A 15,360-nucleotide genomic window follows, 5' to 3' on the forward strand; every position below is an offset into this window, starting at 1 on the left:
TGGAGTCCACTCTCGGCTCCATCGGCCAGCCACCAAAGCCAAGCGACACTCGGGTGTCTTCTGTATGTCGTCTCTCTCTGCAGTGCATGTCTCTCTCTGCTGTGACTCCCCACCGCTGGCTGACTAACACCAAGCATGGAGTTGCAGCACACCGGCAGAATGCCTACGGTTCTGGGTCTTCTCTTCATAGTTGATCTCAGTCCTCCTGCATGGCCCCCATCTCCAGGGCAGTCACTCACATGTGAACAAGGATGCAAGGGGCTAGTGCGTTGCCCCCACCCCCACTGCACCCCACCCTACTCCCACCCTGTTTTCCTTGCTATCTACACTCACCTCCATGTGATGCCCATTAATCAGAGCTCTCTGACCACTTAGCCTCATTTCGGGGAGAAAACGATTAGCTTCCCCACCGAAGACTTCAATATCACCAACTATGACGCATTGGAGCCCGTCAGGTTCTCGGTGCACCAAAACCACCCGTAACCCAGATGTTCCTGCATAAATACATCTGAACCCAAGAAATAGGCCCTGTTTTCTGCCAAACTTGGGCCACCCCTGCCCTCCCGCATGGAGCTGCACCCCACAAAATCCTTGCCAAAAGGGTCAGTACAAAGTGAGGTTATGCTGTCATCTGGCCCCAAGGGACTGGAGGTGCTGGTCTCCCTGTCCTCCACTGGGACATCACAGATAACGGAGACCAGCGAGAGTCAGGGGCCAGGCAGGCTCTGAAGACAGGGTGGTGGCACCCATTGTGGTAACCGGATTTGGTTGCATGGACGGTAAAGTGAGGCAAGTGGAGAGCCGGGCCCAGGAGCAAAAGAACCCACGGGCCGGGCAGCAGTCAGGCAGGACACTGACAGATCCACCCTGTTTGGAAGGCAGGATACTGACAGATCTGCTCTGTTCAGGAGGTGTCTGGGACTCTTGGAGAGGATTTTGCAGTGACCAGTGAGAAAACTAGTCTGACAGCACGAGGAGGCTACCAACAACCCTGCATCCTGTCGTTCAGGAAGAGAAGCCCTTCTGGGCGCACCACCTGCTTGAACGCCAGTGCATTCCACTGGCGTGATAGAGTTCCATGAAGAAGCGAAGTATGAAAAAACAAATCATAGCCTCCAGGGTAAGCCACATACACTTAACATTGTCACCTTGATGAAAATGAGCCATTAAAAAACTACACTGTGGAGCCTGATAACTCAGTTGAAATAGCCAAGTTAATTAACTTGATAAATTTCAGCTTTTCTCTGTGCCGTGTAGACATAGGCATACACTGAGAAAATACAGGATTACTTTTCCCCAAGGAAAAGCCCAGTAATAAAAAGCCATTAACCTATGTCCTCTCAAAGTCTAAAGCTTCCTGAAGAGCGAATCTATTTCCTTGTGCCTCTAAAGGAATCTCCTGGGCGTTCACATGAACCCATCTGGCCACTCAAAATCGTCGTGGTCGAAAAAAGAAGCAAGCAAACAAAAAGAGCTTATTTACCAATTTAAGAAGTAAAGGTGGCAGGGGCGCCTAGATGGCTCAGCCGTTGGATGTCTGCCTTCGGCTCGGGTCATGGTCTCAGGGTCCTGGGATTGGGCCCCGTGTCAGGCACCCTGCTCGGCGGGAAGCCTGCTTCTCCCTCTCCCATTCCCCCAGCTGTGTTCCTCTCTCGTTGTGTCTCTCTCTGTCAAATAAATAAATAAAAATCTAAAAAAAAAAAAAAAAAGAAGTAAAGGTGGCAAAACTCCTAGGGATGAGGAAAGGAAGAAGAGAGGCTTTTTCCAGCAGGCAATTTAGCAATTATGTTTTGGGGAAATTTTTAAAAAGCAGTTTGGTACATTTCTATTTTAAAATTAATGACATATACTTGATCAAAAATGCTAAAATGCTATTTCCAGTAAATTGCACAGATAATTAAGTCTAATTTGAATGATGTTTGAAATAATAACAATAAATCTTTATGGGTTCTTGTATGCCATCCATGCTGAAAATACATTGAAATTTTATTTTAATACAAATTTTTCTCTTCTTGGAGACTTTTTATGAGTTCAGTTAACTAAGGCTATGTCCACAAAGACAGAGTGCAAAAGAAAAAAATTATTTGACCAACTCCAGTATTTTAAAAATAAATTTATCCTGCTTATGTATAAAACCACTTCAGTTCTTCTCGATTTGTCTTTTTGTGGCTTCAGTATCTCTATTGTCAATTCCTCGCTCTCAAGCTGCAGGATGAATGGATTTTAATTCTCTTCCATACTCATAATGTGGATTTAAAATTATAATAAATACATAGTTTACGGAGGGCGGAGCAAGATGGCAGAGGAGCAGGAGACCTAGATTCGTCTGGTCTCAGGAATTCAGCTGAATAGGGATCAAACCATTCTGAACACCTACGAACTCAACAGGAGATCGAAGAAGAGAGTAGCAACAACTCTCTGAACAGAGAAGCGACCACTTACTGGAAGGTAGGACGTGCGGAGAAGTGAATCCGAGGCGATATTCGGGAGGATAGACGGCGGGGGAGGGGGCCTCCGTCGGCCGCTTCTGGCAAGTGCTAGAGCCGCGGAGCACAAAATCGGAACTTTCAGAAGCCGGCTCCGCCGAGGGACATCGCTCCAGTGGCTAACCGGGGGGTGGAACCCTCCCAGGACAGTGGGGTCTCAGGACCCTTGGGGTCACAGAAAGACCGGGGGTGCCTGAGTGCGGCAGAGCTCCCGGGTATCGGAGCAGGGAAGCCGGCTGCAGAGACGGAGCCGAGGCGCGGGCTCTCAGCTCGGGGTGGCCATAAACTGTGATCCGCGGCCCAGTCGGGGCACGGCTCCCCCAGCAGGGACCCAACAAGCGGCAGAGCCGGGGAGACTCCCCTCCTTCCCCGGGAGGAGCGGCGCGGGAGCGCACCGCAGGGATCTGCTGGGTTTGGAGACTCCACACGGGGTCGGGTGCCAGAGATAGAAACGCTCGGTCACAGGCCGGGTGAGCACGGAGTGCGGCTGGAGACCGGGGACGCGGGAGTGACTGCTTTTCTCTGGGGGCGCACTGAGGAGCGGGGCCCCGAGTTCTCAGCTCCTCCGGGTGGAGATTGGGAGGCCACCATTTTCGCCCTGGTCCTCCAAAGCTGTACGGAGAGCTTGCAGGGAACAAAAGCTCCTGAGAGCAAACCCGAGCAGCTTGCTTAGCCCGGACGGACAAGGGCAGGGCAATTCCGCCTCCGGCAAAGACATTTGGAAACCACGGCAACAGGCCCCTCCCCCAGAAGATCAGCACGAACAGCCCGCAAGCCAAGACCAAGTTTACGGATCAAGGAGAACGGCAGAACTCCAGCGCTAGGGGAATACTGCACATAGAATTCATGGCTATTTTTTTACCATGATTCATTAGTTCATCAAAGTTAATTTTTTTAACTGTTTTTTTTTTTAATTTTTCTTTTTCCCCTTTTTCAACCAACATCTTATCAATCCCTTTTTTAAAAAAACATTTTTTATTTTTCATTTTTAGAGTCATATTTTATCCCTTCATAGTAGTTACCCTTATTTTTGGCATATATATATATATATATAAGTTGTTCTCTCTTTAAAATTTTGAGATACAGTTTCTTCTAACAGATCAAAATATACCCTAAATCACTAGTGTATGGCTTTGTTCTATTCTTCTGCCTGATCACATTCTCTCCCTTTTTTCTTTTTTTTTAAATCTTCTTCTTTCTTTTTTCAAACAACTTATCTTATCAATTCCTTTTATAAAATCTTTTATAATTTTCATCTTTACACTCATCTTCCATCCCTTCATTGTATCAACCCTTATTTTGTACATATATGTCTTTCTTCCTTTAAATTTTAGGAGGCACTTTTTTCTAACAGACCAAAATACGCCAAAAATCTAGAGTGTGGCACTGATCTATGCACTAGCCTGATCATATTTGATCATATTCTGCTTTTTTTGTATTGTTCTGTTTTTATCTTTTTTTTTTCTCTTTCTTTTTTCTTTCTTTCCCTTTCTTCTCCCCTGGTTTCAGGTCTTTTCTGATTTGTATACTGTATATTTGCTGGGGACGTTGTTAACCTGTTAGCATTTTGTCCTCTCATTCATCTATTCTCCTCTGGACAAAATGACAAGAAGAAAAAAAATCACCTCAGCAAAAAGAAGAAGAGGTGGTACCATCAGCCAGGGACATACTCAATACGGACATTAGTACGATGTCGTACCTAGAGTTCAGAATCATGACTTTAAAGATACTAGCTGGGCTTGAAAAAAGCGTGGAAGTTATTAGAGAAACCCTTTCTGGAGAAATAAAAGAACTAAAATCTAACCAAAGCGAAATCAAAAAGGCTATTGATGAGGTGCAATCAAAAATGGGGGCACTAACTGCTAGGATAAATGAGGCAGAAGAGAGAATCAGTGATATAGAAGACCAAATGATGGAAAATAAAGAGGCTGAGAAAAAGAGAGAGAAACAACTACAGGATCACGAGGGCAGAATTCGAGAGATAAGCGATACGATAAGACGAAACAACATTAGAATAATTGGGATCCCAGAAGAAGAAGAAAGAGAGAGGGGGGCAGAAGGTATATTGGAGCAAATAATAGCAGAGAACTTCCCTAATGTGAGGAAGGAAACAGGCATCAAATTCCAGGAGGCACAGAGAACCCCTCTCAAAATCAATAAAAATAGGTCAACACCCCGACATCTAATAGTAAAACTTACGAGGCTCAGAGACAAAGAGAAAAATCCTGAAAGCAGCTCGGGAGAAGAGATATGTAACCTACAAAGATAGAAATATTAGATTGGCAACAGACCTATCCACAAAGACCTGGCAGGCCAGAAAGGACTGGCAAGATATCTTCAGAGGACTAAATGAGAAAAATATGCAGCCAAGAATACTATATCCAGCTAGGCTGTCATTGAAAATAGAAGGAGAGATAAAAAGCTTCCAGGACAAACAAAAACTAAAGGAATTTGCAAACACAAAACCAGCCCTACAAGAAATATTGAAAGGGGTCCTCTAAGCAAAGAGAGAGCCTAAAAGCAGCATAGATCAGAAAGGAACACAGACACCATACAGTCACAGTCACCTTACAGGCAATACAATGGCACTAAATTCATACCTTTCAATAGTTACCCTGAATGTAAATGGGCTCAATGCCCCAATCAAAAGACACAGGCTATCAGATTGGATTAAAAAACAAGACCCATCAATATGCTGTCTGCAAGAGACTCATTTTACACCCAAAGACACCCACAGATTGAAAGTGAGGGGGTGGAAAACCATTTACCATGCTAATGGACACCAAAAGAAAGCTGGGGTGGCAATCCTTATATCAGACAAATTAGATTTTAAAACAAAGACTGTAATAAGAGATGAGGAAGGACACTATATCCTACTTAAAGGGTCTATCCAGCAAGAATATCTAGCAATTGTAAATATCTATGCCCCTAACATGGGAGCAGCCAATTATATAAGGCAATTAATAACAAAAGCGAAGAAACACATTGACAGCAATACAATAATAGTGGGGGACTTTAATACCCCCCTCACTGAAATGGACAGATCATCTAAGCAAAAGATCAACAAGGAAATAAAGCCTTTAAATGACACACTGGACCAGTTGGACTTCACAGACATATTCAGAACATTCCATCCCAAAGCAACGGAATACACATTCTTCTCTAGTGCCCATGGAACATTCTCCAGAATTGATCACATCCTAGGTCACAAATCAGGTCTCCACCAGTACGAAAAGATTTGGATCATTCCCTGCATATTTTCAGACCACAGTGCTTTGAAACTAGAACTCAATCACAAGAGGAAAGTCGGAAAGAACTCAAATACATGGAGGCTAAAGAGCATCCTACTAAAGAATGAATGGGTCAACCAGGAAATTAAAGAAGAATTAAAAAAAATTCATGGAAACCAATGGAAATGAAAACACAACTGTTCAAAATCTTTGGGATACAGCAAAGGCAGTCCTGAGAGGAAAGTATATAGCAATACAAGCCTTTCTCAAGAAACAAGAAAGGTCTCAAATACACAACCTAACCCTACACCTAAAGGAGCTGGAGAAAGAACAGCAAATAAAGCCTAAACCCAGCAGGAGAAGAGAAATAATAAAGATCAGAGCAGAAATCAATGAACTAGAAACCAAAAGAACAGTAGAACAGATCAACGAAACTAGGAGCTGGTTCTTTGAAAGAATTAACAAGATTGATAAACCCCTGGCCAGACTGATAAAAAAGAAAAGAGAAATGACCCAAATCAACAAAATCATGAATGAAAGAGGAGAGATCACAACCAACACCAAAGAAATACAAACAATTATAAGAACATATTATGAGCAACTCTATGCCAGCAAATTAGATAACCTGGAAGAAATGGGTGCATTCCTAGAGATGTATCAACTACCAAAATTGAACCAGGAGAAATAGAAAACCTGAACAGATATATAGCCACTAAGGAAATTGAAGCAGTCATCAAAAATCTCCCAACAAAAAGCCGAGGGCTAGATGGCTTCCCAGGGGAATTCTATCAGACATTTAAAGAAGAATTAATACCTATTCTCCTGAAACTGTTCCAAAAAATAGAAATGGAAGGAAAACTTCGAAACTCATTTTATGAGGCCACCATTACCTTGATCCCAAAACCAAAGACCCCATCAAAAAGGAGAATTCCAGACCAATATCCTTGATGAACATGGATGCAAAAATTCTCACCAAAATACTAGCCAATAGGATCCAACAGTACATTAAAAGGATTATTCACCACGACCAAGTGGGATTTACTCCTGGGCTGCAAGGATGGTTCAACATCCGCAAATCAATTAACGTGATACAATACATTAACAAAAGAAAGAACAAGAATCATATGATCCTCTCAATAGATGCAGAAAAAGCATTTGACAAAGTACAGCAGCCTTTCTTGATCAAAACCCTTCAGAGTATAGGGATAGAGGGTACATACCTCAATATCATAAAAGCCATCTATGAAAAACCTACAGCGAATGTCATTCTCAATGGGGAAAAGCTGAGAGATTTTCCCCTAAGGTCAGGAACGCGGCAGGGATGTCCACTATCACCACTGCTATTCAACATAGTATTAGAAGTCCTAGCCACAGCAATCAGACAACAAAAAGAAATCAAAGGCATCCAAATCGGCAAAGAGGAAGTCAAACTCTCACTCTTTGCAGATGATATGATACTGTATGTGGAAAACCCAAAAGACTCCACCCCAAAACTGCTAGAACTCATACAGGAATTCAGTAAAGTAGCAGGATATAAAATCAATGCACAGAAATCAGGGGCATTCCTATACACCAACAACAAGACAGAAGAGAGACAAATCAAGGAGTCGATCCCATTTACAACTGCACCCAAAACCATAAGATACCTAGGAATAAATGTAACCAAAGAGGCAAAGGATCTGTACTCAGAAAACTATAAAATACTCATGAAAGAAATTGAAGAAGACACAAAGAAATGGAAAAACGTTCCATGCTCATGGATTGGAAGAACAAACATTGTGAAGATGTCAATGCTACCTAGAGCAATCTACACATTCAATGCAATCCCCATCAAAATACCATCCACTTTTTTCAAAGAAATGGAACAAATAATCCTAAAATTTGTATGGAACCAGAAGAGACCCCGAATAGCCAGAGGAATGTTGAAAAAGAAAAGCAAAGCTGGCGGCATCACAAGTCCGGACTTCAAGCTCTATTACAAAGCTGTCATCATCAAGACAGTATGGTACTGGCACAAAAACAGACACATAGATCAATGGAACAGAATCGAGAGCCCAGAAATGGACCCTCAACTCTATGGTCAACTAATCTTTGACAAAGCAGGAAAGAATGTCCAATGGAAAAAAGACAGTCTCTTCAACAAATGGTGTTGGGAAAATTGGACAGCCACATGCAGAAGAATGAAACTGGACCATTTCCTTACACCACACACAAAAATAGACTCCAAATGGTTGAAAGACCTAAACGTGAGACAGGAGTCCATCAAAATCCTAAAGGAGAACACAGGCAGCAACCTCTTCGACCTCAGCCGCAGCAACTTCTTCCTAGAAACATCGCCAAAGGCAAGGGAAGCCAGGGCAAAAATGAACTATTGGGATTTCATCAAGATAAAAAGCTTCTGCACAGCAAAAGAAACAGTCCACAAAACCAAAAGACAACCGACAGAATGGGAGAAAATATTTGCAAATGACATATCAGATAAAGGGCTAGTATCCAAAATCTATAAAGAACTTATCAAACTCAACACCCAAAGAACAAAGAATCCAATCAAGAAATGGGCAGAAGACATGAACAGACATTTCTCCAAAGAAGACATCCAAATGGCCAACAGACACATGAAAAAGTGCTCACCATCGCTCGGCATCAGGGAAATCCAAATCAAAACCTCAATGAGATACCACCTCACACCCGTCAGAATGGCTAAAATTAACAAGTCAGGAAATGACAGATGTTGGCGGGGATGTGGAGAAAGGGGAACCGTCCTACACTGTTGGTGGGAATGCAAGCTGGTGCAACCCCTCTGGAAAACAGTATGGAGGTTCCTCAAACAGTTGAAAATAGAGCTACCATACGATCCAGCAATTGCACTACTGGGTATTTACCCCAAAGATACAAATGTAGGGATCCGAAGGGGTACGTGCACCCCAATGTTTATAGCAGCAATGTCCACAATAGCCAAACTGTGGAAAGAGCCAAGATGTCCATCGACAGCTGAATCGATAAAGAAGAGGTGGTATATATACACAATGGAATATTATGCAGCCATCAAAAGGAATGAGATCTTGCCATTTGCAACGACGTGGATGGAACTGGAGGGTGTTATGCTGAGTGAAATAAGTCAATCAGAGAAAGACATGTATCATATGACCTCACTGATATGAGGAATTCTTAATCTCAGGAAACAAACTGAGGGTTGCTGGAGTGGTGGGGGGTGGGAGGGATGGGGTGGCTGGGAGATAGACATTGGGGAGGGTATGTGCTATGGCGAGCACTGTGAATTGTGCAAGACTGTTGAATCACAGATCTGTACTTCTGAAACAAATAATGCAACATATGTTAAAAAAAAGAAAAAGAAGAAGATAGCAGGAGGGGAAGAATGAAGGGGAGTAAGTCAGAGGGGGAGACGAACCATGAGAGACGATGGACTCTGTAAAACAGACTGAGGGTTCTAGAGGGGAGGGGGGTGGGGGGATGGGTTAGCCTGGTGATGGGTATTAAAGAGGGCACATCCTGCGTGGAACACTGGGTGTTATGCACAAACAATGAATCATGGAACACTACATCAAAAACTAATGATGTAATATATGGTGATTAACATAACAATAAAAAATTTAAAAAAATACAATGTTTACCAAAAGACTCCCAAAATCTACATGAGGGCACAGTGGGGAAGGTAGAACATCATTGTTAGTGTCAATGGATCCCTGGACAAACTGTTGCTGAAAATATCACAGCAGAGGGCTCAGCAGAGCTCTTAATCATAACCTCCCACAAAACAGCACTTTATGGAGAAATTCACTCCTACTGTTTTTTTCTGACCTTCAGCCACGCTAAGAGGTAGGTGAAGCTGCTAAGGTAGTTTGGGGAAGTAAAGAGGCTTCCCAAAAGCACACACCCAAGGTCAGCACTTCTAGTGGGACCCACCCCCGTTTTCGGGAGCCTCGACTGTGTGGGAAGTACTGTGAAGGGGTTCCTAGGAGAAATGTTTACTATCCCTTGCATGTTCTTACCACCCACAAAAAGTGTGCCCCTATTATCTGGCCAGGTCAGCAGAAGCCATCTTTAGACACAAATTTCTACTACCTTGCACTTACATTGTATTTCAAAGGTCAGCAACCTTTTTCGGTAAAAAAAGCCATATAGTAAATATTTGGGGGCTTGCAAGCTATATATAAGGTCTCCATTGCAACCCCTCCACGCTCCCATTTTAACATGAAACCCGCCACTGACAATACATAAACAAATGTGCCTGGCTGTCTTTCAAATAAAACTTTGTTTACAAAACTATGAGGTAGACCAGATTTGGCCCACATGCTTTATTTGGTGCACACAGACAGGTTGATGTCACCACCGAGACCAGCCTCCTCACAAAATGGAGTGTATGATTAGGTCTATGTATTGAGTGAAATATTTATGTGCTTGCATTTATATTTCAACACCTACATACCTCCAAGAAAAGATTTAGAAAGGTTTATAGCAAATCCCCATTTGGAAATGTACAAAGGTACCTGAAGTGATCTGAAACTACTCAGGGAAAGTAGGAAAATGCATGACTTATCAGGTGTTTTCCCCACCTATGCACAGGCTGTGTAGGATTAAATTTCAGACTAAGGCTGACTGAAGCATTGGATTGGGTGAGAGCCTGGTGGTGGGCAAAGCAGAAGAGTTACAGAGCCATTCTTCAGGGAATATAAGTTCCTCCTGGTACCATATTTCAAGGAGGAGTTAATCAGACATGTCCCAACGTACAGGACATTGTGTGTGTGGGCCTTATCTATAGTGGAGGTATAATATGGACATAATATTGAACCTGGGTCAAGGCTGTCATTTCTATGGGGAATCAAGATAATCAAGTACATTGCTCTGGTCAATGTCAATGTCACAGTGGTAGAAGCTGGAGGATTCGCATTTCCCACAAACCCCACTTTCTAGACCCGAATTCGTCCCTGAAAGGGACCTTGACAGCGAGTATGTGAAGCCAGGATGGAATGTCTTTCTGAAGCATCAAATTGTGTCACGATTTTGAGGATAAGTGAATGACACATGTGTACTATTTAAAATGCACATCAACTATGAAGAAGAATGCAGAATTTACATAACTTTTCAGATCAATCACCAGACTTCAAAGAAAAAAAAACACATCCTGTTATGCTAAAGAGCACACACACATTCTAAAACCGGAATATCTGGGTGCACATTGTGCTTTACTTGTGAAGCCTTGAGGTTCCCTAATATATAAAAGAGGCTTAGTAATGGCACCCCACAGGGTTGGTGTGACAATCAAATCATCTTGGGGCCCCCCACACAACTCCACTCCTCTGTGTCTCCCCCATTGTCACTGCTCCTCACCACAGCGGGGACTTTGTTCTACTCGATCTACTCAGCTGACAGGTGTTTCCAAATATCTAGATCTCAGGCCCAGTAAACTTCTCACTCTGCCTTCATCTCATCTCTTAGTTATTTCCCAGAAACGTCCTTGAGATTGCGTTGAAGGGTCATTACCCCGATGGGATGGTTTGGAATGGGCCGATCCGTAAGTATGTTTCCAGGGGTGTCTGCTTCCCACCAGCAGAGATGCTAAGAAATGGTTCAATATCACACTTGATATTTTCCGAAGATGCGATCAGGTCTGATTTATTTTCCATGTTGAAGGAGAAATTAAATAATTCATAGCACTAAACCACTGTTGTTTGAACAAACGTTACTTGTCAGAAATACAGTGCTGTCTGTGATAGGTCACAAATTTGCATTCTTAGCAACTCAGACATTTATTATTTCTTTACACATATCCGTTCTTACAGAACTTGTACTTAAAAAAAAAAAAACTCTGTGCCTCAGCATAAAAACAAGTGTGTGTTAGACTTAATCTCTCACATTCCTTAATTCCTTCATGCTTAATTATGTATTCAATGCCAAAATTATTGATTGATTGCCACTGTAGGCAGGTCCTTACCTTCGCAAGGTCTCTATCCTGGTAAGGAAATATGAAGCATGTGCAAATGATTGTCACCCAGACGAGAGCAAGATTAGCACCACAGGGGAACTGGAATTCTCTCTTAAGAAAAAAGCAGAGGTGTTCAAGTCAGGCCACCTGCAACATCAGATCCCAGCTCTCTACCTTTCTCACAGAAAGCCCTTGGACACTTTGCTGTCTCTCCCTCAACTTTAGTTTCCTCCCCATATGGTAGGAATGAGAATACCTACATGCAGGGCTGCCTGTGATAAAGACTCAATGCAGTATTACACCAAACATGCCTGACTCAATTGAGTCTACAGATGGACACAAGGCTGACAATGGATAAAAAACAATGGCAATTTAAAGTAGGAAGGAAAGTCATAAAGCACACTTGATCTAAAAGTCACTGTCTATGTAAATGTTTTGTTCTGTCTACCAGAATCAATATATGAATTCTGATTTTTTATATTTAGGTTACAATGTGGTTGTGACATTTGATTTGTAAATCTGATGGTCATTTCTCATTGTGTACAATTATAAATAGGTGGATTCTCCCCAGCCAAGGCCTTTCAAAAATGGTAGCAAACCTAATATGGACTTATTCACACACCCACAGCTGGGTCACGAGGCTCCCAGCCCAGCACATCAAGACCTCTATCAAGAGCAGGAATGTGGTCAGGGCACCCGTCAAACTGCACAGAGGCCTCGGTATACCAGGGAACTCCTTCTCTACCTTGACCACCCCAGGCAGCATCTCTACCTTTTTATGTCTCAAAGTGCATTCCCCCCTCTGACACCGGCATGTACAAGGGGGAAAAAGTGGGTCTCTCACTTTGTTCTGACAAAGGGGAATTATTCCCAAGTTCCCAGGCATTTTTTCTATTTTCAGCCTCTAGCTCTTGACATTCTCTAAACTCTTAATAGTCCTGGCCTCTTTTATTGTCATCAAGGTCCGGTTAGGACTGGAGAGTCAAGGACAATGCTGCTCTCTAACTACTGGGAAAGCTCACTCCCACCCTCCCTTGGAACCCAGGTTCACCCTGGTAGAAAGCACTGTGGAGAACCAAACTGGCTGTGTTTTAGGAAAATAAAAATGAAGTGAACTTTAGGAAAATTAAGTAGCTTGCAATCTGAAATTCAAAACTCCTATATCTGGTCCTTGGTCTCTCTTGTGAAAACAGCAGAAGTAGAGCATAAGGAGTGGACAGCATAGAGAAGGCAACAGACTTTGCTGACTTCCAAGGACTTTGTAAGTGGAAACATTGTAGCCTCTCACAGGGTACTCCAAGTACTGTTAGATCTAATGGTCAGGGGAAAGGCCTCAGAGACCTCACCCCCCCTTCTTTTCTCTTTCCTAACTATCAAAAACCTGCTTTTGTCCAAGACTTCCTTTCAGTCATCCCATAAAATGATATGGTCTCACTTCAAATGTATCCACTTAAGCAACATTAATGGACTGAGATTTTGGAAAGTTCCATTCAGCAGGACAGATGGGATGTCATTTCCGAGGTTCAGTTATGAGGTGACTGGCTTCCAGCTTCCACACTGTCTTGCTCTTTCATACTCAGTCCCAGGGACACCAGCTGCCATATTACCAGAGGTCCCAAGGAACTGAAGGCAGCCCCAGCTGACAGCAGGAGAGGGACTGAATCCTGCCAGTCACCATGTCTGTGAGTTTGGAAGCACATCCTTCCCCCAATGGAGCCTCCAGATGAGACCGCAGCCCCGGCTGACACCTGCATGGGAGCCATGTGGGAGGCTCAGGGACAGTAGCCAGCTAAGCACCCAGACTCCTGACCTACAGAAACCCTGAGATACAAATGTTTGTTATTCAAGTCCATAACATTTGGGGCAATTTGCTTTATAACAATAGATAACTAAGACATTGTCCATATATGATTTTCTTTAAAAATAATTTCAAACGTTTCCTAAGTTGAGGAAGAATTGTCTTCCATGTATTTATTCATTAGTCAATAAGAAATGTTAGAAGCTGCTCGCGAACAATGCTGCATTTAGCTTCTAGTATCTAACTTACTTTTTCTGTGTTCTACCTTGCTTACAACCAGACTTAACTACATTCTCCTTACGTGTTACGTTTTTACATTTTTAATGCTTACAAATGAAAGAAAACATGAAGAGCTGGAGATATTCTGTCTGCATACACTCTTCATGCTCTTTAAACAGAGAACAGTATTCTTTTTTTTTTTAATTTTTTATTGTTATGTTAATCACCATATATTACATCATTAGTTTTTGGTGCAGTGTTCCATGATTCATTGTTTGTTCATAACACCCAGTGCTCCATGCAGAACGTGCCCTCCTCAATACCCATCACCAGGCTAACCCATCCCCCCACCCCCCTCCCCTCCAGAACCCTCAGTTTGTTTTTCAGAGTCCATCATCTCTCCTGGTTCTTCTCCCCCTCTGACATACTCCCCTTTTCTTCCTCTCCTGTTATCTTCTTCTTTTTCTTTTTTCTTAAAATATGTTGCATTATTTGTTTCAGAAGTACAGATCTGTGATTCAACAGTCTTGCACAATTCACAGCACTCACCGTAGCACATACCCTCCCCAATGTCTATCACCCAGCCACCCCATCCCTCCCACCCCCAACCACTCCAGTAACACTCAGTTTCTTTCCTGAGATTAAGAATTCCTCATATCAGTGAGGTCATGTGATACATGTCTTTCTCTGATTGACTTATTTCACTCAGCATAACACCCTCCAGTTCCATCCACGTCGTTGCAAATGGCAAGATCTCATTCCTTTTGATGGCTGCATAATATTCCATTGTGTATATATACCACATCTTCTTTATCCATTCATCTGTCGATGGGCATCTTGGCTCTTTCCACAGTTTGGCTATGGTGGACATTGCTGCTATAAACATTGGGGTACACGTACCCCTTCGGGTCCCTACATTTGTATCTTTGTGGTAAATACCCAGTAGTGCAATTGCTGGATCGAATGGTAGCTCTAATTTCAACTGTTTGAGGAACCTCCATACTGTTTTCCAGAGGGGTTGCACCAGCTTGCATTCCCACCAACAGTGTAGGAGGGTTCCCCTTTCTCCGCATCCCCGCCAACATCTGTCGTTCCCTGACTTGTTAATTTTAGCCATTCTGACGGGTGTGAGGTGGTATCTCATTGAGGTTTTGATTTGGATTTCCCTGATGCCAAGCGAATTTGAGCACTTTTTCATGTGCCTGTTGGCCATTTGGATGTCTTCTTTGGAGAAATGTCTGTTCATGTCTTCTGCCCATTTCTTGATTGGATTATTTGTTCTTTGGGTGTTGAGTTTGATAAGTTCTTTATAGATTTTGGATACTAGCCCTTTATCTGATATGTCATTTGCAAATATTTTCTCCCATTCTGTCGGTTGTCTTTTGGTTTTGTGGACTGTTTCTTTTGCTGTGCAGAAGCTTTTTATCTTGATGAAATCCCAATAGTTCATTTTTGCCCTGGCTTCCCGTGCCTTTGGCGATGTTTCTAGGAAGAAGTTGCTGTGGCTAAGGTCGAAAAGGTTGCTACCTGTGTTCTCCTTTAGGATTTGGATGGACTCCTGTCTCACGTTTAGGTCTTTCAACCATTTGGAGTCTATTTTTGTGTGTGGTGTAAGGAAATGGTCCAGTTTCATTCTTCTGCATGTGGCTGTCCAATTTTCCCAACACCATTTGTTGAAGAGAC

Source organism: Eumetopias jubatus, unplaced genomic scaffold, assembly GCF_037043125.1.
Source record: "Eumetopias jubatus isolate StellerSeaLion01/CBP00866 unplaced genomic scaffold, mEumJub1_p1.0 scaffold_6, whole genome shotgun sequence".
NCBI classification, from domain to species: domain Eukaryota; kingdom Metazoa; phylum Chordata; class Mammalia; order Carnivora; family Otariidae; genus Eumetopias; species Eumetopias jubatus.